This window comes from Aotus nancymaae, unplaced genomic scaffold (assembly GCF_030222135.1).
Source record: "Aotus nancymaae isolate 86718 unplaced genomic scaffold, 86718_ANA_hifiasm-v0.15.2.pri h1tg000002l, whole genome shotgun sequence".
Taxonomy (NCBI): Eukaryota; Metazoa; Chordata; class Mammalia; order Primates; family Aotidae; genus Aotus; species Aotus nancymaae.
Window position 1 is genome coordinate 42,822,087 of NW_026988413.1, and position 22,641 is coordinate 42,844,727.

At 35.3% G+C, this 22,641-nt stretch overlaps 2 long non-coding RNA genes across 2 annotated transcripts in view; one reads left to right on the forward strand and one right to left on the reverse strand.

The window, feature by feature from the left end:
- Positions 1–22,641, reverse strand: part of LOC135274016 (uncharacterized) — a 692,063-nt gene that overhangs the window by 127,346 nt on the left and 542,076 nt on the right. The window lies entirely within an intron of this gene.
- Positions 17,391–22,641, forward strand: part of LOC105720440 (uncharacterized) — a 77,845-nt gene continuing 72,594 nt past the window's right edge. The window contains exon 1 of the long non-coding RNA XR_001108143.2: positions 17,391–17,477. This is a non-coding gene — a long non-coding RNA (uncharacterized LOC105720440). The remainder of the gene's footprint in view (positions 17,478–22,641) is intronic.

Genomic DNA, 22,641 nt, shown 5'->3' on the forward strand with positions numbered 1-22,641 from the left:
TGATTATGAGAATGTCATGGAAGTATTGGGTAACATTGGGGTTCACCTCAGTTTTGTGAGTTAGAATCTGAAACAAGACAATCAGTTTGACTGTATTTTCTCCAGCTATCTCTTTTACTCTTATACATCTGTAGTAGGCATTAAGTTTGATTTAATCACCTTTGAAGTTTTGCCCAGAGGAAGGGAGAAAGAAGAAAAAGAATCATATGCAAAAGAGTGATTGTAATCGTTAATCATGGATCTGATTCTGTGTAAGAAGAGAAATGAGGACACAACATGGATGACCTAAAAAGCTAATAAGGTCAATATATTGAAGTTCTGAGCTGTATTAAAAAGTAATTGGAATTGGGGCACTAGAAAAAGTAAATGGAAAGATGGAATTGGTTGTCAAAGACGAGAATATTTGAAATTAAAATTGTTTATGAGTTATCATTATTGTATACTACAAGACCTGTAATACATTAGAATATATAACTGAATCAAGTGAAGGGAAAAGAGTCACTAGAAGTGAGCAGGTTAAGAAAACACCAAGTCATATATTGAATTTATAGTACGAATGGAATTGAAATTAGTAATTTGAGAATGAGAATAATGGTGAAAAAATTCTGGAATCAGGTGCTATTATCATCAATTAATGAGGGGAAGTGGCCATTAGGAGTAGAGATAACCAGAGGTGCGATAACTTGAAAATCTAAGTTAGTTGTTTCATGGAAGACAAACGAACAGAATCTGGAAGGAGCAATCAGTGAGACACAGTGAACCTCCCACATCTTTAAGAGTCTGTGGAATGCCACCACCAGATTAGCAAAATCTAGCTTCCAATTAGAGCAAAAATAAGGGATCATTTGTAAAACATGCAGAGCCACATGGAAAAAAAGAGTCTGGAAGAGGAGAGATGCTGATGTAAACAGAAATGGAGGGCATGATGGAGTTATTCTCTTGAGAAATTTCTATTTTAGTTTATTTCTTGAGACAGTTGTCAGGTAGTCTGTAGTGTAAGTCAGTGAGTATAGTTGGTAGCAACCAAAATTGATCATATTAGGAACATAGGGTACACTGTGCTCTCCTCCAGTTTTGCAAAGAGGGAATGTTGACACTGGTGGAAAAGCCTTACTAGGGGCATACAGATTTAAAGGTAATAAATGATGTAGTATTTATTTCTCAAAACTCACCAGATCCCATAGGGCTTTGCAATAACATTTAAGTACCTTAGCAGAGATGGTGAGATCTGTTTTGAATTTTACAAGATAATTCTGAGTTGTTAGATCAAAGCTTCCTTTTTTAAGGAAAATGGCAGACTTCTGCAGAAAGGATGTTTGAGTGAACTTCTCTTATTAAAGTTCATGTTTTCTCATTACTGTATTCTGAGGTACAACTAAATATTTAGTAGCAATAATAGGAAGGAAATAGGTGACCTTGGAGAGCAGTGGAGAAAATGAGAATTCATTATTTTAGGAAAAAATGATTTATATTTATACCAATCAGCTTCTGCAGCAGTATCAATACATCAACACTAAAATAAAAGTAAATTCATTATTTTAAAACCTATTGCAACTATTTAAATGTGAACTTATGTGAATTTAAAAAGATATTACTAGGAATAATGTCTGACAGCTGTCTTCACAGTCTAGCTCTTTGAACTGAATGACAAACAAGTCTAAAAACATGTCCAATATTCCTTACCAATCTGCAGAAAGATTGTCTAACATTGGAAAGATCATTACAGATGAGGTGCAGACTATCAATCATCTGGATTTGTTGTTCCTAAAAAAATATGATCATATTATTCAAGAGGTAGGATTTCCATTTCCATTACTATCTTTCTGCCTGCAGGTCTGTGTTACTCAGAACACAAGATATGCATTAGAGAGAAATGCCCAGTTTTGAGAAATAGCATCATCTTCTCTAACTTGCTAGGAACAAGATGGCAAAATTTCAGTATTCTAAAGACTGATAATTTAAAAGGAAGTTGTACAAGTTTTATTTTTATCATCCACATTAAAACATTCTATGATTTCTGTCCTAAATAATTTTCCTAAATGTAATTATGTATTCATTTATTTATTCATTTGTAAATATTTATTAGCACCTATTCTGTGTCACACATTGTGCTGATCACTAGGAATATAACAGTGAACAAATACCAGTCCTCTTAGACATTGTAAGGGCACCCAGTGCAGTGGCTTATGCCTCTAATTCCAGCACTTTGGGAGGCTGAGGTGGTTGGATCATGAGGTTAGGAGTTCCAGACCAGCCTGGCCAAGAAACCAGCCTGGCCAATATGGTGAAACCTTGTCTCTACTAAAAATACAAAAATTAGCCAAGTGTGGTGGCAGGCGCCTGTAGTCCCAACTACTGGGGAGGTTGAGGCAGGAGAATCGCTTGAACCCAGGAGGTGGATGTGGCAGTGAGCCAAGATCATGCCATTGCACTCCAACTTGGGCAATAGAGCGAGACTCCAACTCAAAAAAAAAAAAAAAGAGAGAGAGAGAGAAAAGAAACTGTAAGGGCATAAGGACATTTATTTATTTTTTTATCAATATTTTAAAAATTAAATTTTATTGTATGTATGTCAGGTATACAACATGAAGTTATTGGATATATATAGATAGCAAAAAGTTACTATAGTGAAACAAATTAACATATTCATCACCTCACGTACTTACCCACTTTTTTGTGTGTTTTATAGCAAGAGCAGATAAATCTACCCATTTAGCTTGAATCCTATACATAGCATTTTTTTTTTTACCTATAGTTCTCATATTGTACATTAGATTTTTGGCCTTGTTTATATACATAACTGCTACTTTGTAGCTTCTGACACACATGCCTGGTATATACACCCATTGTCGAAAGTGGAGTATTGGTTTTCTACTATTTATATTACATTGCTGTATATTTTTCTCTTTATGTTAATTAATATTTGCTTTATGTATTTATTTGTTCCAGTGTTGGATGTATATACTTTTTACTGATTATGTCCTTTGAATGAATTGATTCCTGTATCATTAAATAATTATCATTTTTTCTTTTGTGACATTTTTTAAGTTGAAGTCTATTTTATCAGATACTAGTTTAGCCACCCCTTCTCTCTTTTGGCTACCATGTACATGGAATATCTTCTTTCATCCTTTCACTTTCAGCCTCTGTATGTCTTTAATGCTTAAGTGGGTCTTTTGTAGGCAGCATATAGTTGGCTCTAAACTTTTATTCATTCAACTTCTCTATATCTTTTGACTGGATAATTTAACCAATTTAAATTCAAGGTTGTTATTGATAGGTGAAGACTTACTAGTGCATTTTGTTATTTGTTGTCTGGTTGTGTTGTGGCTCCTTTGTTCCTTTCTTCTTCTCTTGTTGTTTACCTTTGTGATTTAATCATTTTCTCAAATGCTAAGCTCTGATTCCTTTTTAAAAAAAAAAAAAATCTGTTTTATATCTTCTGCAGTTTTTTTGTTTTGTGGTTACCATGAGACTTACATAAAGCATTGTATAGTTGTATTTTACTATTTTAAGCATATTACAAGTTTTCTGTCACATACAAACCCTCTAGACTTTTATTCCCCCACAGGCACAATTTATGTTTTTGATACAATGTATGTATTTTTATAGTGTGTATTCCTTAATAACTTACTGTAGCTTTAGTTATTTTTGATCACTTTGACTTTTAACCCTCATGCTAGAGACAATTTGTACACCTTCGTTACAGTATTATAGTATTCTGGATTTGAGTATGCATTTACTGTTACCAGTGAATTTTACACTTTCTTATGCATTCACGATAGTAATTGTCATCCTTTTGTTTCTGCTTTAAGAACTCTCTTGGCATTTCTTATAAGGATGGACTAGTGGTAATGAATTTCCTCGGCTGTTTTTTTTTTTTTTTTTTCTAGTCTCTATACCTTGCCATCTTACTATTTAAAAAGTTATCTATTTGTCTTTGACTGTTGACAGTCTGATTATAGTATACCTCAAGGAAGACCTCTTTGGGATAAACCTATTTGGAACTTTAAGCTTCATAAATCTTGATGTCTACAGTTCCACCAAGTCTTAAAAAGCTTTTAGCAATTATTTTATTAAGAGATCTGTTAATGAATACAAAATTATGGATAAATAGGAGAATAAATTCTAGTGTTCTAAACCTATAGGATAACTATAGGATAACTATATAGTTAATAATGTTATGTTTTGAATATAATATATTGAGACTATATAGTTTCAAATAGCTGAAAGGAGGAAACTGAATGTTCCCAACACAAAGAAATGATAAAGGTTTAAGATGATGGGTATGCTAATTACCCTGATCTGATCATTGTACATTGTATTTATTGAAACATCAAGATGTACTCCATGAATATGTGCAATTATTTGTCAATTAAAAACTAAAAATATAAAAGTAAGCTTTTTGTCCCTTTTTCTTTTGCTTTGCCTTCTTGACTTCTCATAATATAAATATTTGTTTGTTTGATGGTATCTCATAAGTTCCTTAGGCTGTCTTCACTTTTTTTTTCTTTTTTTCCTTCCCTGACTCATTTTATAACACTTATCTTCAAGTTCACATATTCTTTATTCAGCTCAAACTAGTCTGCTATTGAAGTTCTCAACTGTATATTTTTATTTCATTGATTGAATTCTTCAGCTCCAAAATGTCTGTTTTGTTCTCTTTTAGTCATATACCTTTGTTGAATTTCTCATTTAGAGCTTATATTGTTTTCCTGATTTCATTCAATTGTCTATTTGTGTTCTTTCATATCTCACTGACTATCCTTACGGTTATTTTAACCTTATCCTTAAGGTTATTTCAGCTTATTACCAATTATGTAATAAGCTGAAGTTGAATTACCAGCCAGCTTAGACAGAACATTTAAAATAGTGGCCCCAAGAAATGAGTGAACAGGTGCCACACTCTTTGCATTTGGTTTTTGGCAATTTTTCCAGGCTTGTTGCCTCACATAGGCTTTGAACCTACTTGATAGTGAACTTTCCAGTCTGTGTCTCATTTAATTTCATACTGTAGTGATTTGCCAAACCTTATTTTACATTGGCAACCCAAATTCAAATTGTTTGCACACCTAGTCTTGGCAGCCATGTTTCCAGTACAGATCCTTCCTATTTTGTACTATTTTGTTGTACCAGTTTTTCTGGACAAATCATTAGACCTGATAAGTTATCTGGCTCCCCTGTTTTGATGTTTGATATTCACAACATTTAGGTTTAAAGAATTGATGCACTAGTTGTGTGTGTGTGGGGGGGGGGGTATGTGGGTGTGTGTGGAGGGGAGCAGCATCCCAATACTTTGAGAGGAAATGAAAAAATACTGAAATCTTGAAAATATCTAGCCCTTACTTTTTCTGGTAAGCCTGCTGTAGAATTAAAGTATAGCAAGTACACTCTTTGGAAGGCAGATAGTTTGTGGTTCTCTATAAAAAAGTTTATGTTGTCAACTTGCTGCTCCTGTATGCATCCCATACCTGCTGTTAATAGAGTGGAATGCCATTTTCCCCCTAAACCTCAGTGTCTGTGTTCAGAATTACACAATGTTTTATTACTGATCAACGCTACCAGCTATCATGAATAAAGAACACAGATAAAATTCAAGGGACTAAAAAGATGAAACAAAGCTTGAAGCAATCCAAAAGAAATAGGGAACAACATACCACTTCTTATATTGTCAAACATCTTCAGACCTAACTTGAGATAGAAGAACTAAGAAGAGACCATCACACTGTTGGAAGGGGATCTGTCAGCATCAGCGATTGTAGAAGAGTGACCTTGAGGAAGGTCCAGTAAGAAAGAACATCAATTGTTTTTATCTAAAATTATGTCCTATGGATCTAGCCAGAATATATTTGTCTTTGCTCTCAGCAGTTGGGAACCTGACTTAAAAAGAAAAGAAAAGAAAAGAAAATAAATGATCATTTTGTAGATGGAAAACTAAAAGGACTCTGATAAAGAGAAAATCCTTATAGCAACTAGAGGTGGGAGGGGATAGTATTACACATAGAAAGACAATGTAAAGTAGTATCTTTAAAGTTCTGAAAGAAAAAAAAATACTGTCAACCTAGAATCACACAACCAATAGCATTATATTTCAAAAATAAAAGTGAAATAAAGACATTTTCAGACATGTAAAAGCTCAAAGAATTAATCACCAATGTAACTACAGTAGTCACCCCTTTATCTGTGGTTTTGCTTTCTGTAGTTTCATTTATTTGCTGCCAACAGCAATGCAAAAATGTTACATGAAAAATTCTGGAAATAAACTATTCATGAGTTTTAAATCACATGCTATTCTGAGTAGCATGATAAACTCTTGCCCTGTCCTGTGGTTTGTCAGGATATGAATTATTCCTTGGTCCAATGTAGCCACACTGTACATGATACCTACCCATTAGATATCAACATCATCTATTCCTGACATCTAACCATCATCATTGTGGCTCAATGATCCAGGATCACCAGAAGATGATCTTTCTTCTGATATATCATCAGAAAATCTATAACAACCGTATCCTATATCACAATGTCTACATCATTCACCTCCCTTCATCTCATCACATAGGCATTTTATCATCTCATATCATCACAAGTAAAAGAAGAGAGAGTACAGTATAGTAAGATACTTTTGAAAAGAGAAAGAGAAAGAACACATTCATGTAACTTTTATTACCAATTTTATAATTGTTCTATTTTATAATTTGTCATTGTTATTAATCTCTTACAGTGCCTAATTTATCATTTAAACTTTATCATAGGTGTGTATGTATAGGAAAAACCATAATGTAATATAAAGTTGGTACTATTCATAATTTCATATATCCACTGTAGGGCTTGGATCATAGTCCCCATGGATAAGGGGGGACTAATGCACACTACAAAAAATATTAAGGAAGTCCTTCAGGAAGGAAAATGACAACAGATGGAAATATGGATCTACATAGAGGAAAGAAAAGCACCAGAAATACTAATTGCATGAGCAAATATAAAAGAATTGTTTTATCATTAATAAAATCTCTGTAAGTTAATTGTTTAACAAAAATAATAATCCTAGGATTTATAACATATGTAATAGCAAAATATACAGCAGCAATAACACAAAGGCCATGAAAGGAGAAATTGGAGTAGTATTGTAACGTTCTTGTCATAGGTATGATATGCCCAGGAACCCTAAATTTATGCAGTTACTAAATTAAAATGTAGTCACAAAAAGGTATCCATTGACATGAAAAACAAAATAAGAAGGCAGTCAAACAGTACATAATGTGTTTTCAAGTTAAAAACTTAAAATTAAAAAGTTATTTAAATATATATGTATGCACAGAAAGAGATTTAGGAAAGTAGACATTGTTCAACAGAGACCATGATTTTTTTTTTAATTGCATTTTAGGTTTTGGGGTACATGTGAAAAACATGCAAGGTTGTTGCATAGGTGTATACGTGGCAGTGTGATTTGCTGCCTTCCTCCCCTTCACCTATATCTGGCATTTCTCCCCATGCTATCCCTCCCCAACTCCCCACCCCCCCACTGTCCCCCCTCCCCACCAACAGACCTCAGTGTATAGTGCTCCCCTCCCTGTGTCCATGTGTTCCCATTGTTCAATACCCATCTATAAGTGAGAACATGTGATGTTTGATTTTGTGTTCTTGTGTCAGTTTGCTGAGAATGATGGTTTCCAGGTTCATCCATGTCCCTACAAAGGACGCGAACTCATCATTTTTGATGGCTGCATAATATTGCATGGTGTATATGTGCCACATTTTTCCTGTCCAGTCTATCATCGATGGGCATTTGGGTTGGTTCCAGGTCTTTGCTATTGTAAACTGGGCTGCAATGAACATTCGTGTGCATGTGTCCTTATAGTAGAACGATTTATAATCCACTGGATATATACCCAGTAATGGGATTGCTGGGTCAAATGGAATTTCTATTTCTAGGTCCTTGAGGAATCACCATACTGTCTTCTACAATGGTTGAACTAATTTACACTCCCACCAACAGTGTAAAAGTGTTCTTATTTCTCCACATCCTCTCCAGCATCTGTTGTCTCCAGATTTTTTAATGATCACCATTCTAACTGGCGTGAGATGGTATCTCAATGTAGTTTTGATTTGCATTTCTCTAATGACCAGTGGTGATGAGCATTTTTTCATATGCTTGTTGGCTTCATGTATGTCTTCTTTTGTAAAGTATCTGTTCATATCCTTCGCCCATTTTTGAATGGGCTTGTTTGTTTTTTTCTTGTAAATCTGTTTTAGTTCATTGTAAATTCTGGATATCAGCCCTTTGTCAGACAAAAACAAGCAATGGGGAAAGGATTCCCTGTTCAATAAGTGGTGTTGGGAAAACTGGCTAGCCATATGCAGAAAGCAGAAACTCGACCCATTCCTGACACCTTACACTAAAATTGACTCCAGATGGATTAAAGTCTTAAACATAAGACCTAACATCATAAAAACCTTGGAAGGAAACCTAGGCAAAACCATTCAGGACATGGGCATAGGCAAGGACTTTATGACCAAAACACCAAAAGCATTGGCAACAAAAGCCAAAATACAAATGGGACCTAATCAAACTCCACAGCTTCTGCATGGCGAAAGAAACAGTCAATAGAGTGAATCGACAACCAACAGAATGGGAAAAAAATTTTGCAGAGACCATGATTTTTTTATTTTAAATTGACAAATCATACTTGTATATGTTTATTAGGTAAAAAGTAATGTTTCGTCATATGTATACAATGTGGCATGATTAAATGAAGCTAATTAATGCACCCATCACCACAAATATTTCTCTTTTTTTGGTGATGAGAACATTTGAAATTCACTCTCTTAGTAATTTTAAAATATATGATACATTATTATTAACTATGGTTATCACATTGTACAATAATCTCATAAAACATAAAAAACTTTTTTTTTCTCCAAACAAAGAAGTTGTACTTTTTAACCAAAGTTTAAACTGGGGTTTTAAAGAGTTTAACCAACGCTTTCCACATTCCCCTCATTCCCAGCCTCTAATAATTACCATTCTACTCTCTGATTCTTGTGAGTGTTCAATTTTTTTATACTCCAAGTATAAGTGAGTTTATGTGGCATTGGTCTCAAAGTAGATTTTCAAAGCAAGAATATTACCAGGGATAAAGAGTGTCATCCATAAAGATAAAAGGGTTAATTAATTCATCAATTAAACCATAAATGTTTGTACCTCTAATCAGAGAGTTTTGAAATGAATGAAACAAAGGCAGGTAGAGCTGTAAGAAGACATAGCTACAATCAAACTATAGTGAGAGTTAAATATCTTTCTTTGAATAATTGATAGAACAAGTAATTAAAAAAACCCATTACATCATAGACTTAAACACAATTATCAAACAACTTGATTTAATTAACATTTATAGAACAATTATCCTACATGAGTGGAAGACACATTTGTCTAGTGTACATACAGAACATTTATAAAAATAAACCATGTTTTGGGCCATAAAACATATCTCAATAAATTTAATAAAATCCACTTATACAAAGTATGTTTCTCACCACAATGAAAATAGTATAAATTAATAACCAAAAGAACTCTGAAAAATACCTAAACATTTGGAAATGAAATGATATACTTCTACTTCTAATATACTTCTAATAATCCATGGAAAGATGATGATTTTTTAAATTAGAAATTATCTTTAAATAAAAATGACAATATAATCTATTACATTGTATACAATGACACCAAAGTAATTAGGAGAAATTTATGCCACTGAGCACCTATAATATAAAAAATTCTCAACTCAATGATTTCCTCTTTCACCTTAAAAAAACTGGGGCGAAAACAGTAAATTAAATCCAAACTAAACAGAAGACGAGAACTAATAAAAATCAAAACATTAATCAACAAAATAGAAAACAGAAAAACAGCACAGAAAGTCAATGAAAACAAAAACTGGTTCTTTGATATCAATTTTATTGTTAAACCTTTAGCTAGACAACTTAGGGAAAAAAAGATAAAATAATTTACTCATTTCAGGAATGAGAAAAGGAATGAGGAATGACCACAGATTCTGTAATTACTAAAAAACAGTGAGGAAATATTATCAGGAGCCTAATGGCTATAAATTCAACAACTTAGATAAACTAGACTAATCCCTTGAAAGATACAAACTATCATAGCTCAAAGAAATAGATAACTTTATTAGCCCTGTGTTTATTAAAGCAGTTGAATTTAAAATTAAAAAATCGGGCCAGGCATGGTGTCTCATGCCTGTAATCCCAGCACTTTAGGAGGCCAAGGTGGGTGGATGACCTGAGGTCTCAAGTTTGAGTCCAGCCTGGTCAACATGGTGAAACCCTGTCTCTACTATAAATACAAAAAAAAAAAAAAGTTAGCTGGGCATGGTGGCAGGTGCCTGTAATCCCAGCTACTTGGGAGGCTTGAGACAGAACAGCTTGATCTCGAGAGAGAGGTTCAATGTAGATGATAGGTTGACGGGTGCAGCAAACCACCATGGCACATGTACACCTATGTAACAAACCTGCACGTTCTGCACATGTATTCCCGAACTTAAAGTATAATAATAATAAAATTCAAAAGAGGAAATAATATCAATTTTATACAAAATCTAGAAAATCAAAAATAAGGAAATATTATTCAACTCATCTCTCTATGGAGCGTGCTATACCAGCCTGGTCAACACAGTGAAACCCCATCTCTACTAAAAATACAAAAATTAGCCGGATTTGGTGCCATGTGCCTGTAATCCCAGCTACTTGGGAGGCTGAGACAGGAGACTCACTTGAACCTGGGAAGCAGAAGTTGCAGTGAGCTGAGATTGTGTCATTGCACTCCAGCCTGGGCGACAAGAGTTTTAACTCCGTCTCAAAAAAACAAAGAGAAAAAGTTATTTTTAAAGAAGGAAAAAGGAAAATGACAGACCAATATATGTCATAAACACAGATACAGAGATCCTCAACAATATGTTTGCAAATTAAACCCAGCGATATATAAAAAAGATAAAATATCATGAGCAAGTGGGGTTTATCTCTGGAATGCAGGCTTGGTCTAGCACTCAAAAATCAATAAATGTGAATCACCATGTTGATAAAGTAAAAAAGAATCATATGCTTATCTCAATAGCCATAGAAATGGCATTTGATAAAATCCAGCCTCTGTTCCTAATTTTTTAAAATAAAGTCTAGGAACCCCCCAAAACATGATAAATGACACTTAATGAAAAACCTATGGTATGCCATATATGATTTAGTGGTAAGGACACTGCTTTTCTCTCATTATCAGGAAAAAGACAAAATGAGCACTCTCACCACTTCTACTTAACATTGTACTGAAAGTTCTAGCCATTAGGAATTAGGCACTTCATTAAATAAGATAAATGGATGGCAAACAAGCACGGAAAAAGATGTTCTACAGTATTTGTTATTAAATGCAAATTAATAGCACAATGATATCTACATTCCTATTTTCATGGCTAAAATTTCATAACAAGTGTTGGCAATGTTGTGGAGAAACTGGAATCCTTATACTCTTCTTGCTGGAATGTGGAATGGTACTACCACTTCTGAAAGCAATACTTAGGTGATGGGTTGATGGGTGTAGCAAACCACCATGGCACACATTTACCTATGTAAGAAACCGGCACATCCTGCACATGTATCCCATAACTTAAAATAAAATAAAGTTAAAGAAACAATTTCACAGTTCTTTTTTAGACTATAAATGGGAATTATTATTGACGCTTCTGATCCATGTTCTCCTATGGGGCTAGAGACCATATATTCATGTACACTTTTGATAAACTCTTCAAGACATAGGCTTCCTCAGATATTGATTGGATTATCTCATTTACATGGTGGAATCTTTTTTTAATTTTATTATACTTTAAGTTCTGGGGTACATGTGTAGAACATGCAGGTTTGTTACATAGTTATATACGTGCCATGGTGGGTTGCTGTATCCATCACCCTGTCATCTACATTAGGCATTTCTCCTATTGCTATCCCTCCCATAGTCTCCCATCCCCTAACAGGCCCTGGTGTGCAACGTTCCCCTCCCTGTGTCCATGTGTTCTCACTGTTCAACTCCCACTTATGAGTGAAAACATGTGGTGTTTGGTTTTCTGTTCTTGTGTTAGTTTACTGAGAATGATGGTTTCCATCTTCATCCATGTCCCTGCAAAGGACATGAACTCATCCTTTTTATGGCTGCATAGTATTCCATGGTGTATATGTGCCACATTTCCTTTATCCAGTCTATGGTTCATGGGCATTTGGGTTGGTTCCAAGTCTTTGTTATTGTGAACAGTGCTGCAATAAACATGTGTGCATGTGTCTTTATAATAGAATGCTTTATAATCCTTTGGGTACATACTCAGTAATGGGGTTGCTGGGTCAAATGGTATTTCTAGTTCTAGATCCTTGAGGAATCACCACACTGTCTTCCATAATGGTTGAACTAATTTACACTCCCACCAATAGAATATCCCAGAATATCACTCTGTCACCCAGGCTGGAGTGGAGTGGCATGATCTCAGCTCACTGCAATCTCCGCCTCTCAGGTTCAAGTGATTCTCCTGCCTCAAATTCCTGAGTTGCTGGGACTACAAGTGCATGCCACTATGCCCAGCTAATTTTTATGTTTTTAGTAGAGACAGGGTTTCACCATGTTAACCAGGATAGTGTCGATCTCCTGACATTGCAATACACCTGCCTTGGCCTCTCAAAGTGCTGGCATTACAGGCCTGAGCCACCATGCCCTGCTGAGGCCCCACTAACTCTTTAGCAGGAAAAAATTAACTAAATGTCCAGTGTCATTTACATTTATAATAATTGAAATCGTGATTAAGTTAATATTAGACTTTTTAGAATAGCACAGTTTCTCCAGTGTCCCTTTTCTCTTCTTGCTTCTCTCTTTAAGGTGATGTCTTGGTGTACAAATGGAAGAATTCATGGTTCATGAGATCACTTACAAGCAAATGATTCAGGATCTTTTTTGCACAGTGTTTTTGTTGTGTTTAGTGTGGTGCTTAGATGTTCTCTGATTTCAAGATTTGTATATTTAAGTGCTTACTTGACATTTTATATAGCTATCCAATAGATACCAGGAACTGAACTCAAATTTTATTCCTTGCTTAACCTTGTCCATTTGTATAAATGGTCTGTGATCACCCAGTGTCTCAAATCAAAACTCTAGGAGTGATTCCCTTTCCCTTACCTTCTACGTCTAGTTCAGCAGAGTCTATTAGTTCTGCTAAATACATACTTTGGATCTATCATCCTTTCTCCATCATCTTTGCCATTTATTCTGGTCCAAACTGCATTATCTCTTGACTAGACTCCTGTCGTAACTTTTCATGTGTTTGCAACTCTTCTTCACTTGCCAGTCAGGCTGAACTTAAAAATGTCAATCAAATTCACAATTTCCTTCAAAACTGTCAATGGCTCCCACTGCATGTAGAATGAAGTGTTGTCTAACAATATAAAACTTGAGGTTACCTTGCTTTACATCTCATGCAATATCCAGCTCCTGCTGCATTTTCAGTGTCATCATTCTCACTCCCAAACACAATGACTTCTGTTCTGTTCCCCCGAGAAGACAAACTCTTACATGCTTTAGGACCTTTTCAGTTCTCTGCTCTACATGCTCTTCTCTAGGTTTGTAGCAAGCTAAACTGGTACTTCATCAGAGAGGCTTCTGCCCACATTGTCAAGAGTGGCAGAACTCAGTTCTCTGCTTTCTATCACATCACCTTCTTTCTATCATATCACTTATTGCAATTTGTAATTATTAATTAATTAATATGTTATTTTCTTTTACTAACTTATTGTCTTCTTCCCCCCATATTGTAAGTTCCATGAAGGCAAGAATCATACTTGTTACCATGATTTATTTTACCACTATTCACTAAGTGAAATGGATGAATGTATCACTGTATGCTGTGGTTTGATATGCATTCCATTATTTTTAACATGATTTGTCAAACATAATTACTTTCCTAGTTGTCATAGTGTGGCTTTAGTCATTTAAAACTACTGTTGTTACCACTACAACTATTATTGTCTTTTAAATATTCTGTAATAAAATAAATGATATCTCCTAACAGGCATTTGGAAACAAGAGCATAGTTCTTTGGGCAGACCTGGTCGGAATTACCAGAGTGTTGTTTGTATCTTCTACTGTCAGAGTTAGGACTGTGTCAATAGCATTTTTTTTTTTTTTTTTTTTTTTTTTTTGAGACGGAGTTTCGCTCGTTACCCAGGCTGGAGTGCAATGGCGCGATCTCGGCTCACCGCAACCTCCGCCTCCTGGGTTCAGGCAATTCTCCTGCCTCAGCCTCCTGAGTAGCTGGGATTACAGGCACGCGCCACCATGCCCAGCTAATTTTTTGTATTAGTAGAGACGGGGTTTCACCATGTTGACCAGGATGGTCTCGATCTCTTGACCTCGTGATCCACCCGCCTCGGCCTCCCAAAGTGCTGGGATTACAGGCTTGAGCCACCGCGCCCGGCCGTCAATAGCATTTTAAGAGCTAGTGATGATGATTGCCTTGAAAGTTCAGTCATTCAGAAAGCTGAGATAACCTACATTCACTTAGGAGAAATACATAACTTCTATGCGTAGATCAGCACCTTCTCTGGGTTGTGTACTTTGTCTGTAATGATGCAGATCTAAATTTTATACCCAAAGCTCGGATAAAATAGCTAATCCAAATATCCTTTGCCTTTTATGGTCTTGGTCCATGAAGCATGATATTGCATGAGACAAGTAACACACAGAATTTTCACTTGTCTTGAGGCCTGGAAAGATCTAATGAAATTTAATTTGTTTTGCTTGGAGCACTATTGGCTCAAGCATATTGGATTCATTCAGAAACTTATCTCTGAAATCCTAGAGATAACTACTTTGACATTAAGTTTTTCCTCCTGTTTTGTATCATAGTGGCTGTTTAAATATATGCAGAAATTATTTGAAATTGAACCTGTGGTGGTTAAAATTTTACATTAGATTTTCAAACGTGAACTTGAGTCCTCAAGTTTATGCAAAGAAAGAGAATTCTAGAGAGTCTTTCTCCCAGGAAACTTTCTTAGAAAATAATTTTAAGTTAACCAATGGAGTGCTTGTCTTTTCTCTTATTAAAGATTCGTCAGAATTAATTTTCACAGTCACTTTTTTACCTTTACACCTTTCAGTGAAACCTTGAGTCTGATAAATGTGTTAAATAGCTCAGACTAGCAGATGTTAATGTGGAAATTGCCACCCATCAGCCCCAGTTCCTAAATTTATGTCTGTGTGCCTTTGGCCAAGTTATTTAACCTTTCTGAGGCTCTAGTTTTTCTATTGTAAAATAAGACTACTGTAATAATACTGTCTGCTATGGCATATAATTCTCAAGGATTAATGGAGATAAGTAAAGGCCTTAACCAGGGGCTTGGCACTGGTTACTTGTCCAATGAGTAACTACTATCACTAGCTATATTGGTGACTACATTTTCTTTTAATTAATTCTTTGTGTTTCACAAATTTGTTTGTAAATTAATTATACATTTCTGTAGAAAAAGTTTGTTGTGTTTTTAATGCTTAGATGCAATAATTACTCTTTTACTTACATTTTTCCTATTATTTGTTTTACTTTTTACTAAAGAAGGTAAAATATAATATATAGGCATTATATATTTTAAATGTGTTTATAACTTTAGCACTAATTTTCAGGACAACTCTCACCACAACTTCATTGGATATAGTTGTGTAACAAAACTATTTATTCCTTTTTGTTCATATTTTGGCCTTATAAAATATATAAACATAAAATCACTTTTTGCTATAATGAAGGTGAATTTTTATACCTTTTTTCACATTCAGGGAAGTACTAAAGAGATTGCTTTCGGCCGGGCGCGGTGGCTCAAGCCTGTAATCCCAGCACTTTGGGAGGCCGAGGCGGGTGGATCACGAGGTCAAGAGATCGAGACCATCCTGGTCAACATGGTGAAACCCCGTCTCTACTAACACAAAAAATTAGCTGGGCATGGTGGCGCGTGCCTGTAATCCCAGCTACTCAGGAGGCTGAGGCAGGAGAATTGCCTGAACCCAGGAGGCGGAGGTTGCGGTGAGCCGAGATCGCGCCATTGCACTCCAGCCTGGGTAACAAGCGAAACTCCGTCGCAAAAAAAAAAAGAGATTGCTTTCAACCTTATATTCATTCTCTAACTTTTCACCAAAAGAGGGCTAATAATGCAATTGGTGAGAACCTGTGGCAGTCCTTTTCAAAGAGGCACTGTTCCTGGGCCTTAAAAATGCAGCCGTATGGGAGTGTTTCCTCCCCTTCATCTCATTATCTACTAAAAGTATTTAGAGTACGTTTTGTGCCACTATTTTTCTTACATTTTATCTTCCTTATAGAAAACATGCATGAAAGTATTTGCCACAGAGGCAAGGCTGCCTGCACAAGTCTTTGTTCTAGTGTCTCTGCCTGTTGTTGGAAATGTGGGGTAATCCTCACTCCATGAAACTGATAGGGGAAGGAGATTTTGAGTCTGTTTGAAAGACCCATATGCAGGAAGTAGGGCAAAAGAAGCTTCTGGTATTAACTTATCAGAGAAGCCCGGCTTTGTTAGAGTTCTAGGTTACCTAGAAATTAGAAAATGTGTGTGGTTATTTTTTGTGTGTATAGCATGCTTCAAAGGATACCCCCTAAAAGAGAAAAGGAGCATGAAAGCTTTAAGTCATCCACAACCCCAGCATTATGCTCCTTCTTTCCGAGCAATTCCAGTGATGGTTTGATACATTCAACACCGTTATGAGAGAGGACAGTCTTGTACTCACAGAAGACTTTCACTCTTTTGAGTTTTCACTATACATGATTCCCCTTAAATTCCACCTAGAAAAGGTTTTCACAGTATACATTTATTTTTTTTTTTTTAAAGAGAAGACTCCAAACAGTGAAATAAACACTAGTTCTCAATATAGCCTTCATACTCTGCAGAAGGCAGAGGTAATCTCCTCAAGAACCCAGCTGTGTAATCTGACCACTGTTTAATGTCACAGGGACTTGCAGGATCTATTTATATAAATTGACAGGCACTGATAGGGTTTCAAATACATTTCTACAACCCGAAGTCATTCTCTCCTTGTGTGTTATAACTTCACAATCTCATGAAGAAGAAGTCAATTTTATTTTTAAGATTAAGCTTGAAGAAATCAACAAACAGTAATAACTAAAATGTTCAACTTGATGTTCCCAGAGCTATTAGTGACACAGTACAAAAAAAGCTATTCTTCAACACAAAAAATAGCTGGAGAACAAATTACCATTTCAATGAAATCTGATGGTGAAAGGTTTAAGAACAGAGTCACAGCCTCTGGAGTGAAACAGAGGGTTTGAGTTCTTAGCTGGGTGAACTTAGACTGGTTATATAATTGGCCTGAATATCCTTCTGGGTGGAAATGCGTGAAAGTCCTTCTCCATAGGGTCCGGGTAAGTATCTGTGATAAGTTGTCAACCTTATAGGACAGTGCCTGACATATAGTAAGGGCTGAAAAATGCCAGTGATCTGTTAGATTAAGTGCTTAGAAAGTCAGTATTATTCTATAAATAACTGACAATAGATTTCAGACAGTACAAGAATATTCCTATTTAACACATTTCATAGCTGACTTCAAGATCTTTGAAAAATATCTTTCTTTTATAAAAGAAGACATTAATAATGCATTCATGTATTTATTTGAAGACATTGTAATAGTAAATGGAATTAACATCTTAATTTATTTCCCAACTTTGGTGTCTTCTTGCTCTCTGATTCACAGAACTACCCAATCAATCTTCCTAAAGAACAATTACCATCTTGTTATTCTCTTTTTCAAAACTCTTTATTTAATCCTCACTCTTTTCCTTTATGAGTCTCATGTTATAGTCAAACTGAATTAGTTTATAAATTCCTTAAAGTGAGAGGTCTTCATTTATTTGCCTTTGTAACTCTGATGTCTATTATACTGCAATGTACAGTGTGTCTGTCCTTTCCAATCAATACCAGCATTACTGGTCTCTAGGTTTGTTGCTTTTGTTCTTACCCCTTCCAAAATTCACATCACAATTTATCATTGTAATTTTAAATGCTGCTTGGATTCTAGTGCCTGCCATTTTGCCTGCATTATCAAATTGTTAACTATAATACTAAGGTGATCCCAGGGGAAACATTCTGATGTCACCTGCAATATACTGTTGATGACTTCTTTATTTGCAACCTAGCTAATCCAAACAATCGAGGCCTTTCACATCTGAAGATATGGCTACCACAGATATTGAATTCTTGCTTGGCCTAGTGTTGGAGAGAGTAGATTTTCATGTGTTACTTGTTTAGTAAAGGAATGAGTTAAAAGCCTTATCAAAGTGCAGAATATGCGCTATTTTATTTTTCTAACTAGTGTAAGTATTCCACTATTGCAAAGAAAGAAACATAGTCAATTTAAATATTATTTTAAAGGACATACTCTTTTCAATTCAATATACCATGATTATTTATATAATTATACATTAATTATTCATAGATTTGTTATAACTACTTGTAATATTAGTGCTTGAAAACAGAAAAGAATAAAAGTAACTCAAAGTTTTAAAGAAAAAAGATGACAAATCATAGATATTACTTGACTAGTAAGATACTTTTCCACCTCAGTAAACATCACTGCCCTGTTACTCAAGTCAAAATCCTTGAAGTCAACCTTCCCTTCTTCCCTTATCTTCTTCATCCAAATTAATAGAACCAGGTTCTATTAGTTTTTCCAAGAAAATATGTACTGAGTCTGCTCCCTCATCTCCACTGCAACCATTTTAGTGACAGATGCACTTCAAACATAGTCATTTTCTTACTGAATTACTACCATAATATCCTGATTGATTGCTCACCTACCTGTCTCACCCCTCTATAATTCATTCTAAAGTTAACCAAAGATTCTTACTTTCCTCCTTAAAACCTTCTAGTTGTTTTCTATTGAATGTAGAATAGCACCCCAAATCCTTACCATGGCTTACAGAGAAGACCTCCATGAGGTCCTCCCCAGAAACCTGTCCTACTCCTTCTCCTACTAGTAAATTCCTAGATAAATCAATCCCCTGTGTAATCTAGGACCTTTGACATGCTTCTGCCTCTGCTTGGATGTATTTCCCCTACAGTTTGCACATTTTTTAGGTTAAATGCAAATATAACTTTATCAGAGAATCCTTCCCCGACCATTCAGTCTTAAAGATAATTTTTAGTCTTTTGCTGTCATATCAGTCATTTCATAATATTTATTACAGCAGTCAATTGGGTGGTAATCTTGCTCATATATTTACTGCTTTTTTTGTGTTTTTCCTCCCTTCCAATTTGTCTAAATTAGAAGACACTTGAGAGCCAGGAAATTGTTCTCTTGTTAACTTCTATATACCATGGTCTAGAACAATAGTTGGCAAACTATGGCTTCTGAGCCAACATAGCTTGCTGCCTTTTCTTTTTTTTTTTTTTTTTTGTACACAAAGTTTTGTTGGAACACTGCCACACCCATTTATTTAAATATTGTCCATGGCTGTTTTCTTGGTATGGTGACAGAGTCAAGTAGCTGCAAGAGAGATTGTATAGCCTCAAGTCTAAAATATTTACTTTCTATTTACAGAAAAAGTTTGCCAAACCATGTATAAGACTTGAGGGAAGCTAAGACAGTTGCAAAAAAATGATCAGTTATGTAGTCAAGGACCTAACGTCTTTTAGAGCTTGAATTAGGGTATTAGCTGTAGACAATAAGAGAGATAGAGACATCATCCAGAGAGGGAATCTACAGCATTTGTCAACTGGGTGTAATGAATAAAGCAAGAAAGTGAGGTGACTGCAGAGTTTCGAGTCTGGGTTGCTTAGAGAATGTTGATACCATTAATAAAAACTGGGATGTAAGAAAAGGATGTGATCTGGAGAAAAGACATTGAATATGATATTGGAAATACTACACAAAGTGTCAGTAGTACATTGTAGCAGAGATGGCAAGCTGACAGCAGTTTCGAGCTCAAGAAAGTGACAGAGACTAGAAAGCTCTATTTCAGATTCACATTTGTTTGAGCAAGAACAATTTTTGAAATTTGGAAAGTAAAGACTCAAGGAGATAATTTAAAAAAAAAAGAATATATGTAAGGACAGAACATTAAGAAATGAATATATTTAAGAATGAAAAGAGAGATGAGGAATAGAAATAGTCATTTAAGAAGGAAAATTACATTGGTTTCCAGAAGAGATGGTTTTTGAGTATTCACTGCTCAAGAAAGTTAAAAATGTAAAATGGAAGAGAAAAACTGAGAGAAAAATTTTACACATTTGTAACAAAAATTATTTATATACCTATTAAATTATATATACATAAAAACTGAATTCTTAATTAAAAATGCTAGTGAATTATACTTATAAGGACAAAGGTGTGATGAGTAAACAGTTACTCAAACAACAATGACTTTAACAATATATAAATAATTTCTTTCTCTTGTAGAAGTCTGAGCATGAGCATATCTGCGCTGATATGGCAGTTCCATGGGGCAGTGATGAACACCATGCTTCTTCTAGCTTGTGACTCTGTGATTCTTAACATGCATGTTCCTCTTTGTGACTAAACAGCTCCTTTGGTTTCTGCTATCATATTCTTATTCCAGTGAGCAAGAAGAGGAGAAGGAAGGTAGAAGGCATCCTCCTACTTTCTCTTTATGGGCACAACTCAGGTATTGCACACATTAGTACTGCTCACATCCCATTAGCCAGAAAGTAGTCATGGGAACACTTCAGCTGCCAGGAAGGCTAGAATATGTCTTTATCCCAGTGATCCATGAAATGTGTGGGTTTATCATTAACTAAAGAAAGAGAGCAGGTATAGGGGACAGCTGGTAGTCTCTGCTACATACTGCCTCAATAGAAGAAATGCTACACAGAATATGAGAAAAATCAAATCACAATATAGATGCCCTAACTATAATCGAATAAATGGACATTATACAAGACAGCAGACAATTATATTGTCTGACACTGACAATTATACAATATTCTCAGGTAAACAGGCCTAACCACCCATCGCTATACCTCCATGCAGTCTAGGTTACCACCTAGACTATGATAATTGCCTCCTAACCCATGTCCCTGCTTCAAGTCTTGTCATTCCAAATTAATCCTCCAAAATGTTTTCAAGTGATCTTCAGGAAAATCCAAATCTTTTTAAGCTTACTTTTTCAATAGGAAAAAGATCCAGGATTCTTCTCCATGCAGTCTAGGCTACCTCTGTATCACACCTAGACTATGATAATTGCCTCCTAACCCATCTCCCTGCTTCAAGTCTTGTCACTCCCAATCAATCCTCTAAACTGCTTTCACGTGATCTTCAAGAAAATCCAGATCTTTATAAGGTTACTTTTTTAATAGGAAAAAAATCCAGGATTCTTGACATGGTTTTAGACCTTATGGATCTTTGCCCTCACCCCATATACGTATATGCCAGCTGTCAAGAAATGCTTGCAGCTTCCCTAATGAACCTTAACATTTCACAGTTTTTGCTGAGACTGCTTGCTCAGCCTGAATGCTTTCCCCTGGTCTCCCTGGTAAATGCCTACTCATCTTTGGACTCAGCTCAAATGTAACTTCTGTAAGTTATTTCTGATCTCTCACTTTACCACAAACAGAAGTGATTTTCTCAGCTGTTCCCCTAGTGCACCTTGTATATACTTTTATTACTTTATCACACATTTTTATGTTGCTTTATTAGTTTAGCTTCTGCTTTGCCTGCCTCACTCATTAATAAATTAAGCTTTGTGAAACATGGGATTGTATAATCTCTTTCTTATATCTGCCACATAACAGGCCTTCACTAAATATTACTGGTGAAGTTACTGGGACCAGCCTTTCTAATAACACAGTCTCCTTAAATGCTGGATTAGAGTAGATATGGTCAGCGTGACCTGAGGGCTCATAGGAAATTTTGGTAGACATAAGATGTCCCTGTGCCTTGACACTTGAACATTGCCCTGGCCTGGGCTTTCATAGAAAAAAGCAAAAGCAAAACTTACAATGCCTTTCTTAAAAAAAAAAATGTTTAAGAGATCACTATTACAGTATCTTTCATTCTGCTCCTAAGTTTTAACCCTTCTTATGCTGCAGCAGCACACTAGAAAGATTAATTCAAGGGGTTCTGGTGTTTATAGTCCAGGAGTCTTTTTGCCTCCTTTGATACATAAAATAGGATATAGGTAGATTCCTCCTTGATCCAGGCTATAAACATCAATTAACAGAGAAATTTACACTATTTTTATTACTTTTCTTAATATGTAACCTCTTTGTGGGAGGAAACATGGGAAAATTAAATTTGACTAAGTAAAAATAGTCCGAAGTCTCAGGAGATTCTTCTTAATGGTGATAAAATGAAAACTAGAAGAGTCATTAGGCAATTATCTGACCAGTTCTATTTCTGCCCTGAGTACATTATGTCAGGTGCTTAGTACAGAATCTGGAATGAGAAAATTCAGAATCCCTCAGAACTTTTCTGCCACTCTGAGTTCTCTCTGATTTTATTTGTGTATTAAGTCTCCATGTGATTAATATTAGGACTTTATATTTTTGGGCCTCTGGAACCTCATAACCTGT